We start from the raw sequence: 20,954 nt of genomic DNA on the forward strand, positions 1-20,954 counted from the left end.
AAAGGTACCTAACACAATGTTTTAACATGCTTCGTTTGGCACAAAATATTCTTCCTGAATATGTTTGCCCTGACACCTTTCTTCTCCATGACACATTATAGAACTCTTTTGTAATTGTGCATACACATAAAAAAGGCTATATCAATCTTGTAACAATAAAGCAGGAATGGGAAGTTCTGGCCCTCCAGATGTAGCTGTAACTATATATATATATACAGTTAAACTTTGGTTGTCAAACATAATCTGTCCCGGAAGCCTATTCAGCTTCTGAAATGTTCAACAACCAAGGCTTCTGGTTGGTTGCAGGAGCTTCCTGCACTCTGGAGAGCCAGTGTGGTGTAGTGGTTAAGAGCGGTAGTCTCGTAGTCCGGTGAACCGGGTTCGCGTCTCTGCTCCTCCACATGCAGCTGCTGGGTGACCTTGGGCCAGTCACACTTCTCTGAAGTCTCTCAGCACCACTTACCTCACAGAGTGTTTGCTGTGGGGGAGGAAGGGAAAGGAGAATGTTAGCCGTTTTGAGACTTCTTCGGGTAGTGATAAAGTGGGATATCAAATCCAAACTCTTTAAGCAGAAGCTGTGTCAGATGTTCAGTTTCTGAAAAATGTTCAAAAACTGGAGCATTTACTTCTGGGTTTTCGGCGTTCAGGAGCTGAAACATTCCAAAAAGGAGGCGTTTGGCAGCTGAGGTTTGACTGTTTATATCATTCCTGTTCTTTGGTGTCCAAAAGGTCTAGTCTAATACTGTAGCTGTCAACAACTTGAATCTAGGACTTTACTTCATTTTGTGTGTCTTGTGTCCAAGAAGATGCTTTGCCGGGGTGTTCTGGAGCAACCATAGTTTGTTTAAAAACAATAGCAACAGACAATTTTTCAACCCTTGAATGTTTTCAATTAACCATCCACTGAGAATTGAACATTTGCTGCACATCCTGGAAGCCAAATAGGGCATTTCTGCAGCAGTTACTTTGAAGAGTTTGTGTTGCCTTTACACACATTTAAAGTATTTGGATTCATTCTCTATTTTCTCCACAAGGAGGAGCTGGCTGAGGGAAATCATATAACACCGTCTCACAATTCTCTGGAGCAGCCTTTAGGTTGGGCATAAGGGTGTTCTGTTCTGGTAATATACATGGTAATAAACAGTCCTTAGGAATATATGCTCCTTAAATCAGGGGTGGGGAAACCTGTGGCCCTCCAGGTGTTGGACTCCAGCTCCCATCATTCTTGGCCATTGGCTATGCTGGATAGGCCTGATGGGAGTTGGAGTCCAACAATATATGGTGGCCCACAGGTTCCTTGCTTTACATTGACTGTATTTTAATCCACTGTTTAGAGAGCCTTCAAGTGGAAAAACATTTACAAGTAAATGTTAATAGTAACAATGGAATGCTTCTTCCTCACTAATGTCTCTGAGCAAGAGTAAATAACATGAATTGCTTATTAAACTGGAATAGATGGCTGCCTCAGAAGAATGCTCCATTAAGCAGTCATGATAATCCACATCCACTCAACTTGAGAAACTTTTCCATTACATATAAAATGTCCATTCAGCTGGCAATAATGTGAATTAAACCAAACAAAATGTGAAACAGGTTTTTTTATTAAAACACACATGAAATTTTTCCTTAAGCTATGCATGGCCATAAACAATAGTGTGACTGTTTCTATATATAGTATTTTTTAAAAAATAAAGTAAAATCGCTGCACATCTGTTTGCAGTTTGTGGTAACAATGCAACTCTTCCCTACCATTGAGTGAGATAGCATCATGGAAATGCATTAACGTTCCCACTGCACTGGGATGTACTGAATGTGCATGACGGTCAGTTTTTAATTAAAAAGAATTGAATTCCATGATCTTCACATTAGAGCAGCTTTTTGGTTGCCATTCTAGGATCACTTCCAGACAGCCTGTTCATTGAACTTTCATCCAGATTTGTTTGCAGAAGGTTTGCAGGAGATGAGACGGTGTCAGCTAATTTTTGAGTATTAATTCTGATTTGGTTGCAGGGTGGTTAGTTGATGCTGAGTCAAGCAAATCTTATCCCATACTTTCCAGTGCATTTTTTAAAATATTATTTCCCCCACTGTTTTTCTTATTTATTATATAAATAATGTATTATTTATTATACATTCCAGTGCAGCAGCATTATTATTATTGTTGTTGTTGTTGTTGTTGTTGTTGTTGTTGTTGTTGTTGTTGTTATTATTATTATTATTATTATTATTACCCCCACTGTTTTTCTTATTGCAAAAAGTCTGGGGGCTTTTTGGGGGGGGGAGTGGAGGAGGAAGCAGGATTGCTGCACAATAGATCAGAATCAACTTTTATTGTGTAAATTGCAAGCCCAAAACAGTGGCTGTCTAGAAGTGCCCTTGGTTGTCAGCCATAAAGTGAAGAATGAGAAGAAATTTGTAATTCAACAGGGATATCCAACAGTTACTATCTGATGATGACCTAATGGAATAGTATTTGTAGTTCTGCAGCCTCTGTTTCCGTCCTTGCCCCAAACCGAAGACTGGTGCTTAACCTGAAGAAACATGAGCTAAACACTGGCGAAACCCAAGGTGATGCATTAGCACGAAATGGATGTGCTTGTGCTGAATTTTGACATCAACAGTTTCGGCTTCTTTCTCTTTATGTTGTCCCAGAAAGTGGTGCAACTATGTGGTATTGTGAGGCATTTTGCCTTGAAAAACCATTGTAAGGGTGTTGCTCTGGCAGCAGAGCAGAATCTCACACTCTTTATTTGTAGTTCAACACTAATACAAAAAAAAATCTAGAAAAGCAGGTAATAGGTAATGTCCCTAGAAAACATCTTTATAATTATTTTTCCATCTCAGCATTCCCTGCCCCACCCCACCCCACCCCACCCCACCTTACACCACATCACTAGGTGGATTTTTTAAAAGTACTGTAAAAATGTAAAAGCACTGCCTCCTTGTGGTGAGCGAGATAGTTACAAGAGCAGTGAAAGATAAGGCAACCCTCCCAAGGGATTTATTCCCAGTTAATTAAGTTGTGAACAGTTGCTGTGCTTATTTTGCATACATTTAAGCTTAAATTCAACTGCCACAGGTGCTAGTTTATACATTTAATTGCCATTTGGGCCTACTGGTTACAATTTTTCTACTTAAATCCATGAGGATATATACTTGCAAACTGAGAATAAGGCTTCATGTATCTGATTGCATTCACAATACTTGTTATATCTTTAATGTGTTCCAATATTGCATCACAACGACTTCCAGTCGGGACTTCAATGCCTCGTACAAGGCTTGCAAAGAGTCTTGCACAGTTTCTAGCCAACAGGCTTGAAGCCAACTTCTACTTTCTGAAAGGATCCGCTGCATTACCAAGAGCCCCACAGGCAATTGGGCAACTCAGTTGTGCAGTTGATCAAGTCACATATCTACCTGTTCCACACCTAACAACAAATACACTGTCAGGTGGGAGGCTGCTCTAGGAGCAACGGACTGATGATACCTACGCCACCTTGTCATGGTGAATACACTCCAGGGACAGATTCTCCACGCAGGCACCCAGTGCTCAAGGTCTACGCCCATGTGGCTTTTCAGGTAGTACAGAGCAGACACTCACCAATAGTGATGTCCAAAGGGAGTATAGCAATGGAACATCACTATTGTGAAACACGGGAGACTGTTTCCTTCTTGGACATAGTGGGGTGGGGGTGGGGGGAGGATCACAGCCAGGGCCCAAGAAGATGTGGGTTGATGAGACTGTGCGGCTCTTCACAGCAATATACATACTGTTCCGTTGCAGCCCATGACATTTGTGCGTACACAATCAACATATAAAGTTCACCGGTGCCACATAAATGTTGGTAGGTTGGGGTATTTTCCTGCTGTCCACACTTTGCTTCTTGAATTCTAGGACAGTCCTTGAATTCTAGGAAAGGTCCTAACCATGGCTTATTTAAATTATTACATAGAAATGTTCCCATCTAGTGCAATTCTGTCTACACTGACTAGCAGATGGATTTCAGATAGGGTCATCTCCCTACCTAGAGATGCTGGAACTGGGACCTTCTGCATGCAAACAGATGCTTATTCGCTGAGCTATGGCCATTCCCCAGAGGATAGAGCCAATGTGGACAACAGTAACCAAAGTGTAATTTATTTTCTCCCAGTGTTCTCTTCAGCCCCAAGTTTTAGCATTCTGCTTTGAATCGAATTCCTGTTGTGTTATCCTGATTAAAAAAAAAATACAGATGAACAAATGTCACCATCATAATAAAAGCACAATAAAAGTCATACAGTAACCAAAACTGCCCAGACAGTGCATGTGGACCTTATCCTCCAATAAATAACTGTACATTATGCAAGTTACTTTGTTATCTGGAAGGGTTGGTGTGTGAACATGGCAAGACAGAGAACAGTTATGCCGAGGCAAATCCACACCATTTAACAGGTAGGTTGCTAGACCTGTTGAGAAGTTCAATGGGTGCAGCATTTACCTGGGTCCAGTTTCTTTTGAAAGGATGTCACTAGAGGCTTATTGACATTTTATAACATTTCCGTGGTTTTTTTTAAAGGAATTGCTTGAACATAGGTGAAGGCACAGCTTAAAAAGCTCTGGCAAACAAACAAAGGCCACTGCTTCCACATCAGACTTCCAAATAGAATCAGCTAGCAGTGGCCCAAAACAGAACCCAATCTCTGCTATAACTTTGTTGGATATGCTAAATTATGGTACTAAACTAGTCAGCCAAAGTCATTACCCTCACAGATACAGTGGTGCCTCGCAAGACGAAATTAATTCGTTCCGCGAGTTTTTTTGTCTAGCGAATTTTTCGTCTTGCGAAGCACGAAATCCCATAGGAATGCATTGAAATCCAATTAATGCGTTCCTATGGTCAAAAAAAGTCCAATCAAAGCCAAATTTGGTACAACAAGAGTTTATTAACTGCTCTTTAAAGTCACGCATACTGTAAAGAGCATTTCAAAAATTGAAGGAGCAATAAATTAAGTTTCTAAACATGACAGGAAAAACATTTAAAAATCAAAAAAGGGTACATTACATTTTCTAAGACTCTGGGGGACCACTCGAAGAAGGTTCCTCTTCCACTCTTTGCTTCTTGCTGAGGAACCTGTCCATGGTCTGCTGCTTCATCCGGCTTTTCAGCAGCTCCCTGAGAGGCAACATGACCGTCATATCAAAAGTGTTCGCTTGGTCATGTGCCACGTGCTTGTCAGGGTGGTGCCACTCTGCAAAAGCCTGCACCTCCTTCCACTTCTGGCAAATGTCCCTCAGTTCTTTGGAGGACGGCCGTTCCTCAGTTGCTTCCTCCTCTTCCAGCGAGGCCTGCTCCTGCGCAACCTCTGCCTGCAGTTCAACCAGCTCCTGGGTGGTCAGCTCGTCGTCGTGCTCCTCCACCAGCTCGCTGACGTCCTCCTCTGTGACCTCCAGGCCCATGGTCCTCCCCAAGGAAACAATGTCCTGCACCACTGTTGACTCTGGTGCATCAGAGTCACTTGGTGCCACACAGTCCAGCCACAGGCTGCGCCAAGCGCAATTCAAATTTCTCTGCCTGACCACGCTGTGGATTCCAGATCTCGTCTTGAACCAGTCAAACCAGCCTCTGCTTGCCTTGAAGACTTCTGGCTCGCCTGAGGTTCCTGGCTGTTCCCGGATGAGGTCTGCGTGCAAGGCCTTGGCCTTCTCACAAATCACGGCCTCAGTCACTGTGTCCCCTGCACACTGCTTCTCTTCTATCCAGATGAGGAGCAACTTCTCGACCTCCTCCAGAACAGCTGGGAGGTTCTTCACGATCCTGGTGACTCGCTTGGCTGCATCGGTCGCAAGGATCTTCTCCCTCATCTTCAGGATGGTCCCGATGGTCGATGGGTTCCTGCCGTACTCCCTGGCGAGGTCCGTCACACGCATTCCACCGTCGTGCTTCCAGATGATCTCCTTCTTCATTTCCAGCGTCACCTTCTCCTTCTTCCTCTCGCCGGCCTCCGCAGCAGCAGCAGTCTTCTTGGGTCCCATGGCAGCACAGCTCTTACCTTCGTAAACTCAGAAAAAGAAAAAAAAAATCAGCAATTCAAACCCAGAACCAAGTCCTTGAATTCCAAACACCCAACCCAAAATCCAGAAAGCCCAAAAAAAGTTTTAAAAGTTTAACTTACCAAACAGCTGCAAATCACCAAAGTCTTCAAAATCCTCAAATGGCTGCAAAAGAAGTTTTGGGAAAGCTTTAAAAATCACCAAAGTCTTCAGAAACCTCAACTGTTCCCCCAGCCCCTCCCCAACTGTTGCAAACCCCTCCCCAACTGTTGCAAACCCCTCCTCAGCTGTTCCCCCAGCCACCCAGCACACAGAAATTCAAAACCCAGAACTTTTTTTCAAAAAAAAACCAACATCGCCCAATGGTCACAGAAAACCATAAAAATTCAAAAAAAACCCACACAAGCTCCCAGATTCTTGCAAACCCCTCCTCAGCTGTTCCCCCAGCCACCCAGCACACAGAAATTCAAAACCCAGAACTTTTTTTCAAAAAAACACAACATGGCCCAATGGTCACAGAAAACCATAAAAATTCAAAAAAAACCCACACAAGCTCCCAGATTCTTGCAAACCCCTCCATAGCTGTTCCCCCAGCCACCCAGCATGCAGAAATTCAAAACCCAGATTTTTTTAAAAAAATGAAATAAACATGGCCCAATGGTCACAGAAAATCATAAAAATGCAGAAAAAAACCACACAAGCTCCCAGATTCTTGCAAACCTCTCCCCAACACCAAGTCCTTGAATTCTAAACACCCCAACCCAAAATTCAGAAACCCCCAAAAAAGTTTTAAAAGTTTAACTTACCAAACAGCTGCAAAAGAAGTTTTGGAAAAGCTTCAAAAATTCAGCAAAGTCCTCAAAAACCTCAAAAAGGCCACCACACCGCGTGCAATGTGTTGCTCCTCAAAGTCAAGTCGCAACTGCACCTCTTCCAGCAATGCACCCTGGGTATTAACGGTTTTACGAAAAAGGAAACAAACTTGCAAGACATTTTCGTCTTGCAAAGCAAGCCCATAGGGAAATTCGTCTTGCGAAGCAACTCGAAAACGGAAAAACCTTTCGTCTTGCGAGTTTTTCGTCTCGCGAGGCGTTCGTCTTGCGGGGCACCACTGTACAGGATCTCAGGTTTGGAAGGGTACCCAGAGTCTCATCCAGGCTAACCCCCCCCCAAATTAATCAGCTCAGTATCAGCATCACTAATTTGTACCCCGTCCATCTGGCTGGTTTGCCCCAGCCACTCTGGGTAGCTTCCAACACATATAAAAACACAGTAAAACATTAAACCTTGAAAAGCTTCCCTGTACAGGGCTTCCTTCAGGTGTTTCCTAAATGTTATACAATTACTCATCTCCTTAACATCTGATGGGAGGGCATTCCACAGCCAAGAAGGCCTTCTGCCTGGTTCCCTGTAGCTTCATTTATTGCATTGTGGGAACTGCCAGAATGCTGGATCTCAGTGTCTGGGCTGAACGATTAGACTATTAATCACTTTGGCAAGTCCATCCTAGGGTTGCCATGTGTCCTCTTTTTCCAGGACAGGTCCTCTTTTTCATGGGTATGTAAAATCAGAGTCATAGTGATCCATAGTTAAATGCAGCAAATGTGTCTGCTTTTTTGATCTTCAAAATATGAAGAGCAATCTTCTTTTGCTTTCAGCATCTATCGGGTCCCTCTTTCTTGGGTAGACCTGCTCTCTTTCTTCCCATTCCCACTTTCACCTCAACCTTTGGCCATGTCCCAAAGTCTTGCATTCTCCTTCCTCTGACAACCTTCCTCTCTATTTCTAAAGCAGGTGGCTCTGGTCAGCGTCTGGTTCCCTTCTGGATGCCCTCCACCCCCAGCTAAAATTTCCCCTTCTATCTTTAGTCAACATCTTTTTCCCCCTTGACCATTTCTCTACATCTTACAGTTTCTATGTGTTTTGATGCATGCTTTTGCAACTGGCGGCTTGAATCATTAGGCATGAATCATTTAAAGCTATTGTTAGTGTTAAATTGCTTGAATGATACTCAGTGATGTTTTCTGACTTCATAGAATGCCAATTTAGGGGCACATTGAGGTCTCAGTGTCAAAAGACACCAAAAGGAGTGTCAAGGTTTTGGGGCAAACGGCACACTTTGTAAGCAAGTGTATATTGCTTTGTGCATAGTGTGATTATTAGGATAATGTATTTGTTAGCTGGATCAGAAGCATATTTACTCAGAAATTAGTCACACTTTTTCCAGCGGGATTTATCCCCTAGTAAGCTAATTTAGGATAACAATCTACCTTTACACATTGAAGTGATGCCTTTAAAAGAGCATTTATCTTATGGAAGTCAGACTTTGTTCGCTTGGTTTTGTGTACTAGTTTACCCTGTTTAAGAAGTACAAAGGAAAATCCTGCTCTATTAAAAAATATTCCCTAATGTTTAGGTGTACTTGAATTTCAACAAATCAAGGAATCCAGTAAATAGGAATGGATAATTGTTTATTGCATTGAGAAATGAACCAACAGCTTCAGAAATGAATAGAAGGAGGTGTGTTGCTGTTCACAAGGATGTGTTTCTAATAGTTTTGATGGATTAATAACCTCAGAGTCTAAGAGATCCACCTTATTCATCATCTTGAAAATTAGGTATGCCTATGTCTTGTTTAATTAGCATACCAGACTAATGCGCTTTCATTTACGGTATGAATATATGCATGGTAACATCTACAATTTTAAAATAAGCCTAACTACCATATATGCAGCATAGCTTTTTATGTTTTTGTGCCCTCTCATTATGTCTTTAAACAGAATACAAACATAGTATTGTATAGGTGTTTTTGAGAGGCAATATGCTCTGTGTCACCTGCAAATGTGTATGAGTTATATAGGCATACATACCATGGCAAATATTTTTCAGATTTTCTAAATCACATAGCAGTCACGTGAATTTTGGCAGCACACTAATAACAAAACATCATCTCAATCGATAAAAAAAAATGCCAGGGGGAGGGTGGGGAGAGTAAGTCTTTATCTGGAGCCAGAAATATGTCATTTAAGGTGCCAAGCAGATCTTACTGGTGTGAACATTCCACAGATGGGGAGCCACAACTGAAAAGGCCCTTTCCTTTGTCACTACCCTCTGTGGCTTCCTAAGAGGAGGGACCCAGAGAAGTTCTAATGATGGGTAAAATAATAACAATACAGTAATAATAGTAAGCCTGAAGAACTGGGCACTGGGCACCAATTACATTTAACAGGAGAAACCCTGTCTATTGACATGCAATAAAATGGAGGGCATAAGACCTTAGAAAATAGGGAAAGATACAAAAAGAAGTGGGTTAAGGAAAGGAAAGGCTAGTATTAGAGGTCAAAGGCACATGAGAATAAGAGATAAACTTTAAAAGCTGTTTGAACAGCAAGGAGGGAGAGGCTCAGATGCTGGGAGGCTGTGATTTCTAGAGAAAAGGGCTGAGGCATGAAGGAGAATAAGTGACTCAAGGTTTAGCTATGAGGAAAGTTAGGGAAGAACAAAGACAGCAAGAAGACAAATAAGAGACATGAGCAAACAGGTAAAAAGAAGGCAAAGGGTGTTAAGAGGTTTTAAATCAACTAAAATCTAATAACTTAAACATTATAGAATAAAGAAACAGAAGTTAATGGCAGTTGGAGGATGGATGGCGGCAAACGGATTGAGGTTGAATCCTGACAAGACAGAAGTACTGTTTTTGGGGCACAGAGGGCGGGTGGGTATGGAGGACTCCCTGGTCCTGAATGGGGTAACTGTGCCCATGAAGGACCAGGTGCGCAGCAAAGGAGTCATTTTGGACTCACAGGTGTCCATGGAGGCGCAGGTCAATTCTGTGTCCAGGGCAGCTGTCTACCAGCTCCAACAGGTACACAGGCTGAGGCCCTACCTGCCCTGCCAGATGGGCAGGTATAAGTTGTTGTTGTTGTTGTTGTTGTTGTTGTTGTTGTTGTTGTTGTTGTTGTTGTTGTTGTTGTTGTTAAACTACTGTTTTTGCTGCTGCTATTATTCTTTAAATGCACCACTTAGAGATTCAAGCCCTCCAGCTGGACTTCAGGTCAGACCTGGAGGTGTGGCAACCCTATTTAAAAGGTATTTGCCTTTGGCACCGGCTTTCAGCAGCAGCTTTGAGAAACAACAGCCTTATGGAGTCCAGTAGGGCCTTGCCCTCTTAGGAGCTTGGCATTATGTACAATGTTGACACTATACACAGTTATTAGCTGTTAATGCTTTGGTTTTATTTTGTCATGGTGTTTTCAGCTTCTTTCCTTGTTCTGATAGACCCAGAATAACTGAGATTCATCCATCACTGTTGTCAGATTTTTATATGTATCAGAAAGGGCAGAAAGTGACGTGTGACCAGGATATGTGTGAAGGGGTAAAACCTATAAAATCTGTGACTTGCATCCAAACATTTTTTTTACTGATGAAAAATGCAAATTTCTTCAGTAGGAAACTATTTTTGTTCTTTGGTAGCTTTTGGAAGGAACAACAGGACAATTCTGTTAGGCGAAATAATAACAATGATCAATCAAAATCAGCTTGCAAGCCAATATGTTAGGACAGCCAGAGTGAAATTCATAACCACAGGAAACTAATCAAAATCACCAAAATAGCTGGACTATAAATTGCTTTTGCCCTGAATAAGCCACCACTTCACTATTACATTATCTCTCATTGAGTACAATTAAATGTAGGGATCAATTGTGATTTTAATTGTAAGTCTTGGCTCTTTGGTATGATTGTAATGTATAAATATGAACGGAAAAGTCTGGATCATGGGTACCAAAGCAGTGGAAGGAATTCTGGGATGTTTCAGGATGTGTAGGGAAGCTAACGTAAGAGAGAAAAGGCATTTCCTGATACAAACTGGGTCTATACACAATTAGGCATATTGTTGCATGTTAGAAGAAAACAACAAGGCTTATATTAAGGGATTTATAATGTGCTCATTATAATTGATAGGAATTAGGCATATGCCTTGGTGTCTCCCTTACTGTTCCTGGATGTTAGGAAAGTTTAGATAATCTCTGACTTTATTATTCTGTGTTGTTTTATTTTTAAGTTATGTATTTAAAATCATTTATAAACTGCTTGATATTTTACAAACCTGTTAGCAGTATTCTATAGATCTATATTTTGAAAACAAAAATACAATGTAATACCAATAAATTAGCAGTGTAAAAGCATATAATAGCAAATAAAACAAATGTTGAGGGATTCAAGCATAAGGGATTCAAATTATATAGATTTAATTATTATCCCTGTATGTAGCATTAGAACATCGAGGTACCACTGTAGAATGTAGAATTTGGGGGAAATGGTAGAATCCTTGACACAAAAACCTGTAACAATTGTAACAACTTGCAAGAGCAGGATTGTAAAATTGTTATTTAAGCAAAGTGGCATCAGAATAATGTTAACGGTACTATAGACCCACTCCATTAGTATTGCAACATCACTGCCTCATATAATTTTGCAGAAAACTCTTTTGCAGAACTAGTTCATAGCTCCAGAACGTTTCTCCTTTTTTCCTTTAATTGGCAGACTTACCCAGAGCATAACAAAGGCTCTTTGTGTTACTGCACAGGGGAGCCAAAAAGTTCCTGAAGCAAAGTTTGTTTACAAGAGGACCAAATACAGTACTTACATAAAAGGAGCGATCAGTCTGTGTAATGGAAGATACATTCCTTCAGACTGTAAGGAAGACAGAGCTATTGCATACTAATTGAAGGAAATGTAGGCCATTATAACTGCCTTGTCATTTCTGGGCTCGTGTCAATCTAATACCACAATCCTATATTCAAGACTTGTGTTCAAAACCTGGAAAGGTGAATCTGCTGCACAGATGGTAGCCAGACATGCTGGAATTGTTTCCAGATTGAAGCGCTTCCAGATGATTCTATGCAGCTGGCACCTGTAGCCCACGTGCTGATCGTTGCTGGTCCACAGGGCCAGATATACCGTATTTTTTGCTCTATAAGACTCACTTTTTCCCTCCTAAAAAGTAAGGGGAAATGTGTGTGCGTCTTATGGAGCGAATGCAGGCTGCACAGCTATCCCAGAAGCCAGAACAGCAAGAGGGATTGCTGCTTTCACTGCACAGCGATCCCTCTTGCTGTTCTGGCTTCTGAGATGCAGAATATTTTTTTTCTTGCTTTCCTCCTCCAAAAACTAGGTGCGTCTTGTGGTCTGGTGCGTCTTATAGAGCGAAAAATACGGTATGTGCAAACTAAGCAGGCTGCAGTTTAGGGTCTCAGATTAAGTAGGCTAAGTAGGTTGCAATTTAGGGTCTCTAAATACAAAAACTAAACTAAACTAAATTTCAAGTTTTATGTAATTGCTTAAAAAAACAAATAGACTTATTTATTGCAAGATACACATTTTTGTTAGCTTTTAGTTGCATCCTCAGCTATGTACCAGTTTATATGCAAATACTGTATGAAAGTTAATTATTTCTATTTTCATTGTCCTTTCTGTTAAAATAACAGTTTGTTGTTGTTAAGGCTATGGCATCTCTTAAACTTGACATAACTTAGAACTTGCCTTGACCCAGCCCTGCATGGTCTAAATTGACCAGCTGGATCCATGTGGGTGATGCTGAAATGGCTTCACCTTGACTATATCTATAACAACCTTGGCTTTGAAATTCCATGCTATATTGCATACCTTCCTAGCATTATTTTCTACCCCAATTTGCTGTCGCTACCATTATTGAGAAAGTTTATTTGGAAGCATAGAGACTAGAATCCCAAGCCAGTTGAGAATGATGGCCAGTGCCACAATTCCGAATTGTAGACTGCACCTTTTGTAGGTGCCCTCTTCAGGTAGCAAGACAGAGAGAACATTGCCCAGCGCAGTGTCTTGTGTCCCCACTAGAACCTAATAGTCGCTTCTTCCTTTCATACATCCTGATCCACTCATTCTGTTTCTGATCTTTCAAATCTCATATTCCTTTTTACTCACTTACCTTTGTCTTTTCTTTGCCCAGATTAATTCAAAGAATGGGAGACTCTTACACTTCAATATGATAAAATCAACTTTATTGTCACTTTCATATTCTCAGTTATTGTATTTAAACATAATATTGGTCCTGTATATGCTTTGCAGAATTTTGTGCATATGCTAAATTAAGCTTCTATTGTAGTGTTTGAAATAACTATCATGTTGCTTGAAGAGATTGGACCCACCACATAATATACATTTATGTTTCCTCTTAACTAGTCCTTTCAAAAGCACACGCACAAAATTTCCCATTCAATTTTAGTGTCAATATTGATTTGGGGGGAGATTTGCACATCTCAGGTAGACTGAAGTTACTTTAATCAAGTCGTTTCCCTATGTTTATCCCTTCTACCCAATTCTGAGAACCAGGTGTTTAGACAAGAGCCTGCCTTCAGATCACTGATGTGAAGAATAATACCTATCATTATCTGGAATCAATAATACTTAATAGTGACCTGCCTTGATTCTTAACATTTATGCTGTTCAATACAAGGAGAGCTGAAGTCAGCCAATTTTGTTCCCTTGTTTACTTTTGCCCCAATTCTTTTTAATGTTTCAAAGCCATGATCACCAGATTGATTAAGGGGCCTGGAATTTCTAGCAACTGTAACTGTGTGGTGACCCACGCAACCATCAATTGTATATTTTGTTACCTGACACTTTACTTTATTTGGTTGCCTCTCACTGGATTTTATGTACACAGTGTTAGCTTCTATTCTATAACCATTTTTAGAGCACGCTAGCTGTGTGTGTTTATTATCATGCCAGATGGATGAGTCATCCCAAACTGAACTCAGTACCTGTCAGCCTTCCTCCAGATGTTAGTTTAAAAGCCTCTCTGCAACCTAATTCATTTTAAGTACCAGCAGTAGAGTCACATTTTAGTTATAGCTAAAAATATTTATCTGTACCTAACAAATATAATCCCTCTTTCCTAATACCATCTTGTCATACATGCACTGACAGTTTGAGACCATAAAGTTTTGCTTGTAAATAGAATAGGAAGCATTTCAGAACATGGTACTTTGGAAACCTTAGAACTTTACCTTCCACCTAAGTTTGGGATCTGGGGTCTCTCATTTTTATTTCACAATATCTCAGAATCTGATTAGCTTGCCTTCAGGAATGGATGTTGCAGCAGCAAATTTGGGCTCAAATAAGTGGGGCTCAGAAGACCCCCACCTGTACCGCCTTGTACTCAGTTTGTGGTTTCAGGCAAGCAATTTATTTTGTCCAGCATGCTGAGCAGCACAGTTAGGTAATTTTAGACCCCGGTTTTACACGTGCTCACCTTGTGATGAACATACACATGAAGAGTACACATCAACATCTATCTCCTGTTCCCACAGTCATTCAATGATTTACAACTGCTTCTACATTCAAGATATGTTGGCCAACACTGATAAAAAAGAATCAAAGAGTCTTGTGATATCTTAAATGCTAACAAATTTCCTATGAAATAAGTTTTCGTGGACTCAAGCACACTTCATCTGATGCCTTTGTTCTCTGTTTTACATTGTAGGTTGAGCCACAGCAGGATGCTGTGTGGTAAATGTGGCTCCCTCAGCCTAGTCCTAGTCCCCTTTAGCCAGTAGATTTGAGAATCAGGGTTGCTCCAATATGTATTCTTATGAGTTTGTGGGTGCCAGACCAGTTTGCTGGAGGTAGGGTGGAAGTAGGCTGAATGGAAGACCTTCTGATTCCTGGATCCAGCATGGATTCAGTGGGTGAAATAGCCAATGTAGTCTGGATTGATGGGCCATTCAGAGAAATGAGGAAAGGGGGCTCTGTGCCAGAAGGGAAATGATTGGAGCCCTTCTTTCAGTTTCCTGAGATAGTGAGAAAAACAAAAGTCTGGTTTGGGAGCAGATCTTCCTGTGATGTGAGCTAGAGGGGAAAGCTGTGGTCTGGAAAGGCAGAGAGAAAGCCATGGCTGGTTTCTGCTTGAATCCAAGGCTATGGATATGGGAGAAACAAGACTTTTGGAGTGTTAATGCTGTGAACCTCTCCATTGTAGGCTCAGGCTGTATATTTGTGTAAATAAAACATATATAATAAAGACACCACAATCTCCTCTGCTCCACATTTCCAAAAGGAAACACAGAACCAGGGTAAAGAGCCTGCAAACCCTGAAATCTTGCACAACTCTGAGATTGAGGTTGTGTGCAACAGTATGTTTCTAATTTGGATTAAAGAACATTTTCATTATGGGGACACATGGTCATTAATATTGCATAAACTCAGTGATCTTTGATCCAGTAAATACAAAATGTTGTTTCATTACACAAAGGAATATTAAAATTTCTCCACACACTGTGTGTAAAGTTAAATAAACTGTTTTTAAAAAAATCTGATCAATGTACAGTACTGACATTGCTGACACATCCATTAAAACCAAGACAGCTTAGGATTTTCCAACTAACCATCCATCTTTACTGTATAGCTGTATGGACAAGCTAAAAAAGCTCATGAGACTGAGCTTTTTTACTTTCCTTAGCCAAAACAAGTGAAGATCTGCACATAGCTGATACCCTTTAAGTGTACCTGGCTGAAATTGTTTGATAGTTTTATAGAAGAAAGGAAGTAAGCTGATTATATTAATTTATTTGAGAGATGTAGCTATTAATTTGTTGCAGCAAATACAGTGTTTGGATTAATTAGTAAACTGTTATTAAAGAAATTCTGAAATAATTACCGGTATAATTCAGAGAGATGGTAAATTGAAGCAATGCACTTCATAATTACAATTTGGGAAACTCTAAAGGAAGCATCACTCAGTTGGTTTTAAATTTCACCAGATATGCAATGTTTGATGGGAAAATGTGTAAAATTAACGAGAGAAGTTTCAATTTTTTATTTTTATTTATGAGGATACAAAAGTTGTATTACAAATCAGAAATGAAAAACAATAACATCTACCAAAGTGCCTGTATGTGCCCAAGTTACATTCCCCAAGAATGCTTCAAACAAATACTTCTGTTGACAAAGAGTTCCCTAAAGCCAAGCAATACTAAGTCACCAAACAGGAATGTATGACAACTGAGATATCATTTATATACTGCCTCATATGAAAAAGAATGCAAAAATTCTGACACACCTCTAGCAGCAAAGTGCTGGCAAAATAACTTGTCAAACCAGATAGAGATTGGGGGGAGAAAGGATAGCTTGGCTTTACTTCAGAGAAGCGCTTTAAGCTGATAACTATTTTAGGATCTAAAAATGCCAAAATGGAACAACATTTAAATATCTACTTTCCTGACACATACAGTATGTCATAGCATATCTAATCTGTAATTCCTCAGTTATAGCAAGGTAGGATGAATCCTTGGTCCTTTTGTTTCACTAAACAAGGGCACAATGTTTTTATGAATATACAATATGCAAGCTTAAATAGGCCATCATTTATTCATAGTATATCATCAGCATATGCTCACTTGGAAACTAGGTTGAGAGGTGAGGTAAAAATATATATTAAATAAAATTGTTTGTTTTCTATGAATCAGTGTCTGCGTTAACAAGAAGGAAGTTTTGCCTTAACAATAACATACCAGCCTGCTGTTAATTAGACACCATATTTCAACATAGTTGTTACTTCTCATAGAATCATAGGGTTGGGAGAGATCCTGGAGGTCATGCAGCTCAACCTGCTACTCAGTGCAGGATCCAAAATGCAGGATGTAACTACAGCAGCCTTGACAGATGGTTGTCTAATCTAGCTTCTGTTTAAATAGCGCTGGCAGAGTAAGTCCACCACCCCTTGAGGATGTCTGATCCATTGTTGAACTCCCCTTACCAAAGAAAGTTTCCCCTAATATTTAGCTGAAATACGGTTCTGTGCAGTTTGGACTCTTGGTTCTAGTCCTACCCTTGTAAACAACAGAGAACAAATCTCTTCCATCTTCTTTAGCAAACCTATCGCCTCCCAAGTTGCAAGGGTTGGTGTTTTCCATTGTGACAGTGCTGGGAAGCAAAGTGACATGAAGATATCCATGTCAAAATCTGACACCTCAATTATAAGAACTACTGTATTGTTGAAGAATGGGAGACTGGGAGATTCATCTAAAAAGCAGTGCTGAAAGGGTAAAATATTATTTGCTTCTTTCTGGAAAGTTAATGGGGAAATGGCCTGGACGTTTTAGTTTATAGAATACAGTGGTACCTCGGGTTACAGATACTTCAGGTTACAGACTCCGCTAACCCATAAATAGTACCTCAGGTTAAGAACTTTGCTTCAGGATGAGAACAGAAACTGCGTGGTGGCGGCCGGAAGCCCCATTAGATAAAATGGTACCTCAGGTTAAGAACATTTTCAGGTTAAGAACGGACCTCCAGAACAAATTAAGTTCTTAACCCGAGGTACCACTGTACTAGAGTAGTAAAGTTCAACCTTTTCAAACTCAGGACCCACCTAGTGTTTTGGGACCCATTTATTGAAATTTTTTACCATATATTTGTATGGTGATAGTACTGCTGTCATGACCCACCTTGGATAAAGGTTAGGGAATAAGACCCAAACCCATGACCAGATAGTGGGTCCCAACCAGAGCTAGAGTAATGTTTTCATAGTTAACCTTGGTCAATCCTTTCTTTTATGAATGAGTTACATTTCCATTTTAAAATAAATGTACCCAGCAGCTATTACATAATACATATTGTGTGGTTTGTGGCATTTCCCTCAGTTCCTGATTTACTGTTTGGAGGACCAGCTTCCAGTTGTGGTTACTTGCTAAATTACTTAATTCTGTTTTGTTTTTGGAATAAGTATTCTGTTCTAGTGAAATTATAGCATTAGTCCATAATCTAGAGTGCCCTGATGCAGTCTTTCCTATTTATTTTATAGGGCAAATATATGTGCACACAACTGGACATGATTGTTGGAATGGGATACTTCTATTCTTGTAGGAAACAGAAGTAGAGATTCATTGGCTAGTGAGGTTCTCCATCATTTCATTAAAATATAACCTAGGTAAAAAGGTAAAGGACCCCCTGGACAGTTAAGTCCAGTCAAAGGCAACTATGGGGTGCGGTGCTCATCTTGCTTCAGGCCGAGGGAGTCAGCTTTTGTCCACAGACAGTTTTCCGGGTCATGCTGGTATGCTTTTGAACGGCTAGGTTGGCAGAAGCTGGGACAGAGCAACAGGAGCTCACCCTTGCACGGATTCGAACGTCTGACCTTCTGATTGGCAAGCCCAAGAGGCTCAGTGGTTTAGGCCACAGCTCCACCCACGTCCCAGAATATAACCTGCTATTATATGATTCACAGTTGACAGGAGTCTCCTTATTAAGCAAACTCACTATGTTACTCCTTACCAATGTAATTCTCAAGACTAATTCTCATTTTCCCTTTTATATTTGCATAAGTGAATCTGGGAACAACCCTCAAAATAGCCTTTGGGTGTTTTGAAAAACTATATTTCCAAAAACACTTGGAAAGCACACCATGGCAGGGGCCATCAGTACCTGCTATGGTGCCCATGAAATGTCAATATCCCCTCAAAAATCCATTTTTTTGGTCTTCCTGCTCAGTTCCTGTTTGCACTGGCTCAGCTTCTCCCACATTGAACACCCCCCTCTGAAATATGCTCATTGATGGAGTGTCTGATGGGGTGACATGCCAACATCATTTTGTGTTCTTGTCTCTTTTTCTGCTCTTTTAAATATGGCAGCCATTACTCCTGTTCTCACAGCAGTCATTTTGTGTTATCCCTACTATAGCCATTTTTTTTATAAAAAAAATCTTTTGCAATGACATATTCCCCACAGAAGCCATTTTGTGACTGGCACTCATGGCACTTTTTCAAAATTCCAGGTGTGTCCCCTGGTCCAGAAAGGTTGGCAATCCCTGCACTAGGGCATAACCCACCGCTGTGTAAACACAGGATTACAATTGACAGCTGCTTTAACTGGAGATGGTCTTATAATCTTGTGATGTTTCAAGGACCAGCAAGCTTTTATCTTGTTGGGCAGATGAGTCTTCATATGGTGAATGCTGCTTAGGGCTTTTAAACTGCTGAGCGTGTTTTAATATCTGTTGAGCTGGTTTTTATATTGCTTGGTTTTATATGGCGGTTTTATTAGGGAAGTGGTAGTTTCATTGTTGTAAGATGCTCTGAATAATGCAAATACAGCAGAAAGGAGAGATAGAAAAAGAAAGAAAGAAAGAAAGAAAGAAAGAAAGAAAGAAAGAAAGAAAGAAAGAAAGAAAGACTGTATGTGCTTCAGTTGCATAAGCTGCAAGGAGAGCTTTGTTAATACTTGCAACTAATAACACTATGCATTAGAGCCTTGATTGCTAAGTAGCCAAGGCATCTGCTTGGAACTCAGTATGCAGTCTGTTTGGAGCACAGTGTTATATACATGCTGATGACACACAGCTCTGTTTTTCTCTAACATCTGAACCAGGAGGTGTTGAGCAAGTCCTGAACCACTACCTGAACTCAGTAATGGGCTGGATAAAAGCCAATAAACTGAAGCTGAAGTTTAGCAAAATGGAGGCCCTGTGAGTGAGTGACTGCCAGATCTGGGAAAATGGTCTGTTGACTGCTTTGGATGGGGTTTCACTCCCTCTGAAAGAACAGGTGCATAGCTTAGGGGAACTCCTTGGGGAGGGGGTACTACTCAGGTGTGTTCAATGTCTTTGAATGTCTTTTGCCAGCTTTGGCTGGTGTGCCAGCTACAATTGCTCCTGGGCAGGGATTGCTTTGATACAGTGGTGCATGCATTAGAAACTAGATTAATTAATAGACTTGATTATTGTAATACACTTTACTTGGGGTTTCCCTTGAATATGGTCTGGAAACTGCAGCTTGTAGGAGCATAGCAGGGGCGGGGGCCCTGGGTGCAAAATTCTTGGGGTGCAAAATTTCAAAAGAAAAGGAAAGAAAATAGTCATAATAAATCATTATAATAATGAGAAATTATATATCTTTTAGGAGACATCTGAAGGCAGCACTGTATAGGGAAGCTTTTAAGGTTTAATGTTTTACTGTGTTTTTATATATGCTCAAAGCCATCCAGAGTGGCTGGGGCAACCCAGTCAGATGGGTGGGGTATAAATAATTTATCATCATCATCAATTAATTAATTAAATACAAATTAGTGTCCCTTCCCCCTTGCATAGAAAATCTCCCAATGTTTGCATGGGCAGACTGAGGAGTGGATTTGGGCAACAGCTGGTTGCTAGGGTGCCCTCTACATGGGCTTTAGAAATATACCTGCTCTCTGCCGCTCTTGGTGCTCACTGGGCACTACGCCTGCCACTCATGTAGGTTGCCAAGCTATTGCCCGTTTGTTCCGTCTACTGGCAGGTGGTGGAGAGCATACTTGCCTTGCCCGGGCCCTGGCAACCCATGCTACACCACTTGCAGCTTGTGCAGAAAACTGCTGTGTGGTTGTTCTCCAGGGCAACCTACTAGCAACATGCAACACGTGTGTTGAAAATATTGTATCGGCTGCCAATTTGCTAATGGGCTAGACTCAAGGCATTCAAGATTTCTGTTTCAATCCAAGGCTGCAGCTATGGGAGAAACAAGACCCTTTTGGAGTGTCCATGCTGTGAACTCCTCCATTGTAGGCTCGGGTTGTATACCTGTGTTAATAAACCATATACAGTGGTACCTCTGGTTACAAACTTAATTCGTTCTGGAGGTTTGCTCTTAACCTGAAACCGTTCTTAACGTGAGGTACCACTTTAGCTAATGAGGTGTCCTGCTTCCGCCACACTGGTGACGTGCGATTTCTGTTAGTCATCCTGGGGAAAAGTTCTTAACCCGAGGTACTACGTCCGGGTTAGCAGAGTCTGTAACCGGAGGTGTTTGTAACCCGAGGTACCACTGTATCATAAAGACATCACAGTCTCTGCTGTACCTCATTCAAAAAAGCAGCACAAAGCCTGGGTAAGCACCTGGTGCCCCTGGAATCT

Source organism: Podarcis bocagei (genome assembly GCF_964188305.1).
Source record: "Podarcis bocagei genome assembly, chromosome: 11".
Classification (NCBI taxonomy): domain Eukaryota; kingdom Metazoa; phylum Chordata; class Lepidosauria; order Squamata; family Lacertidae; genus Podarcis; species Podarcis bocagei.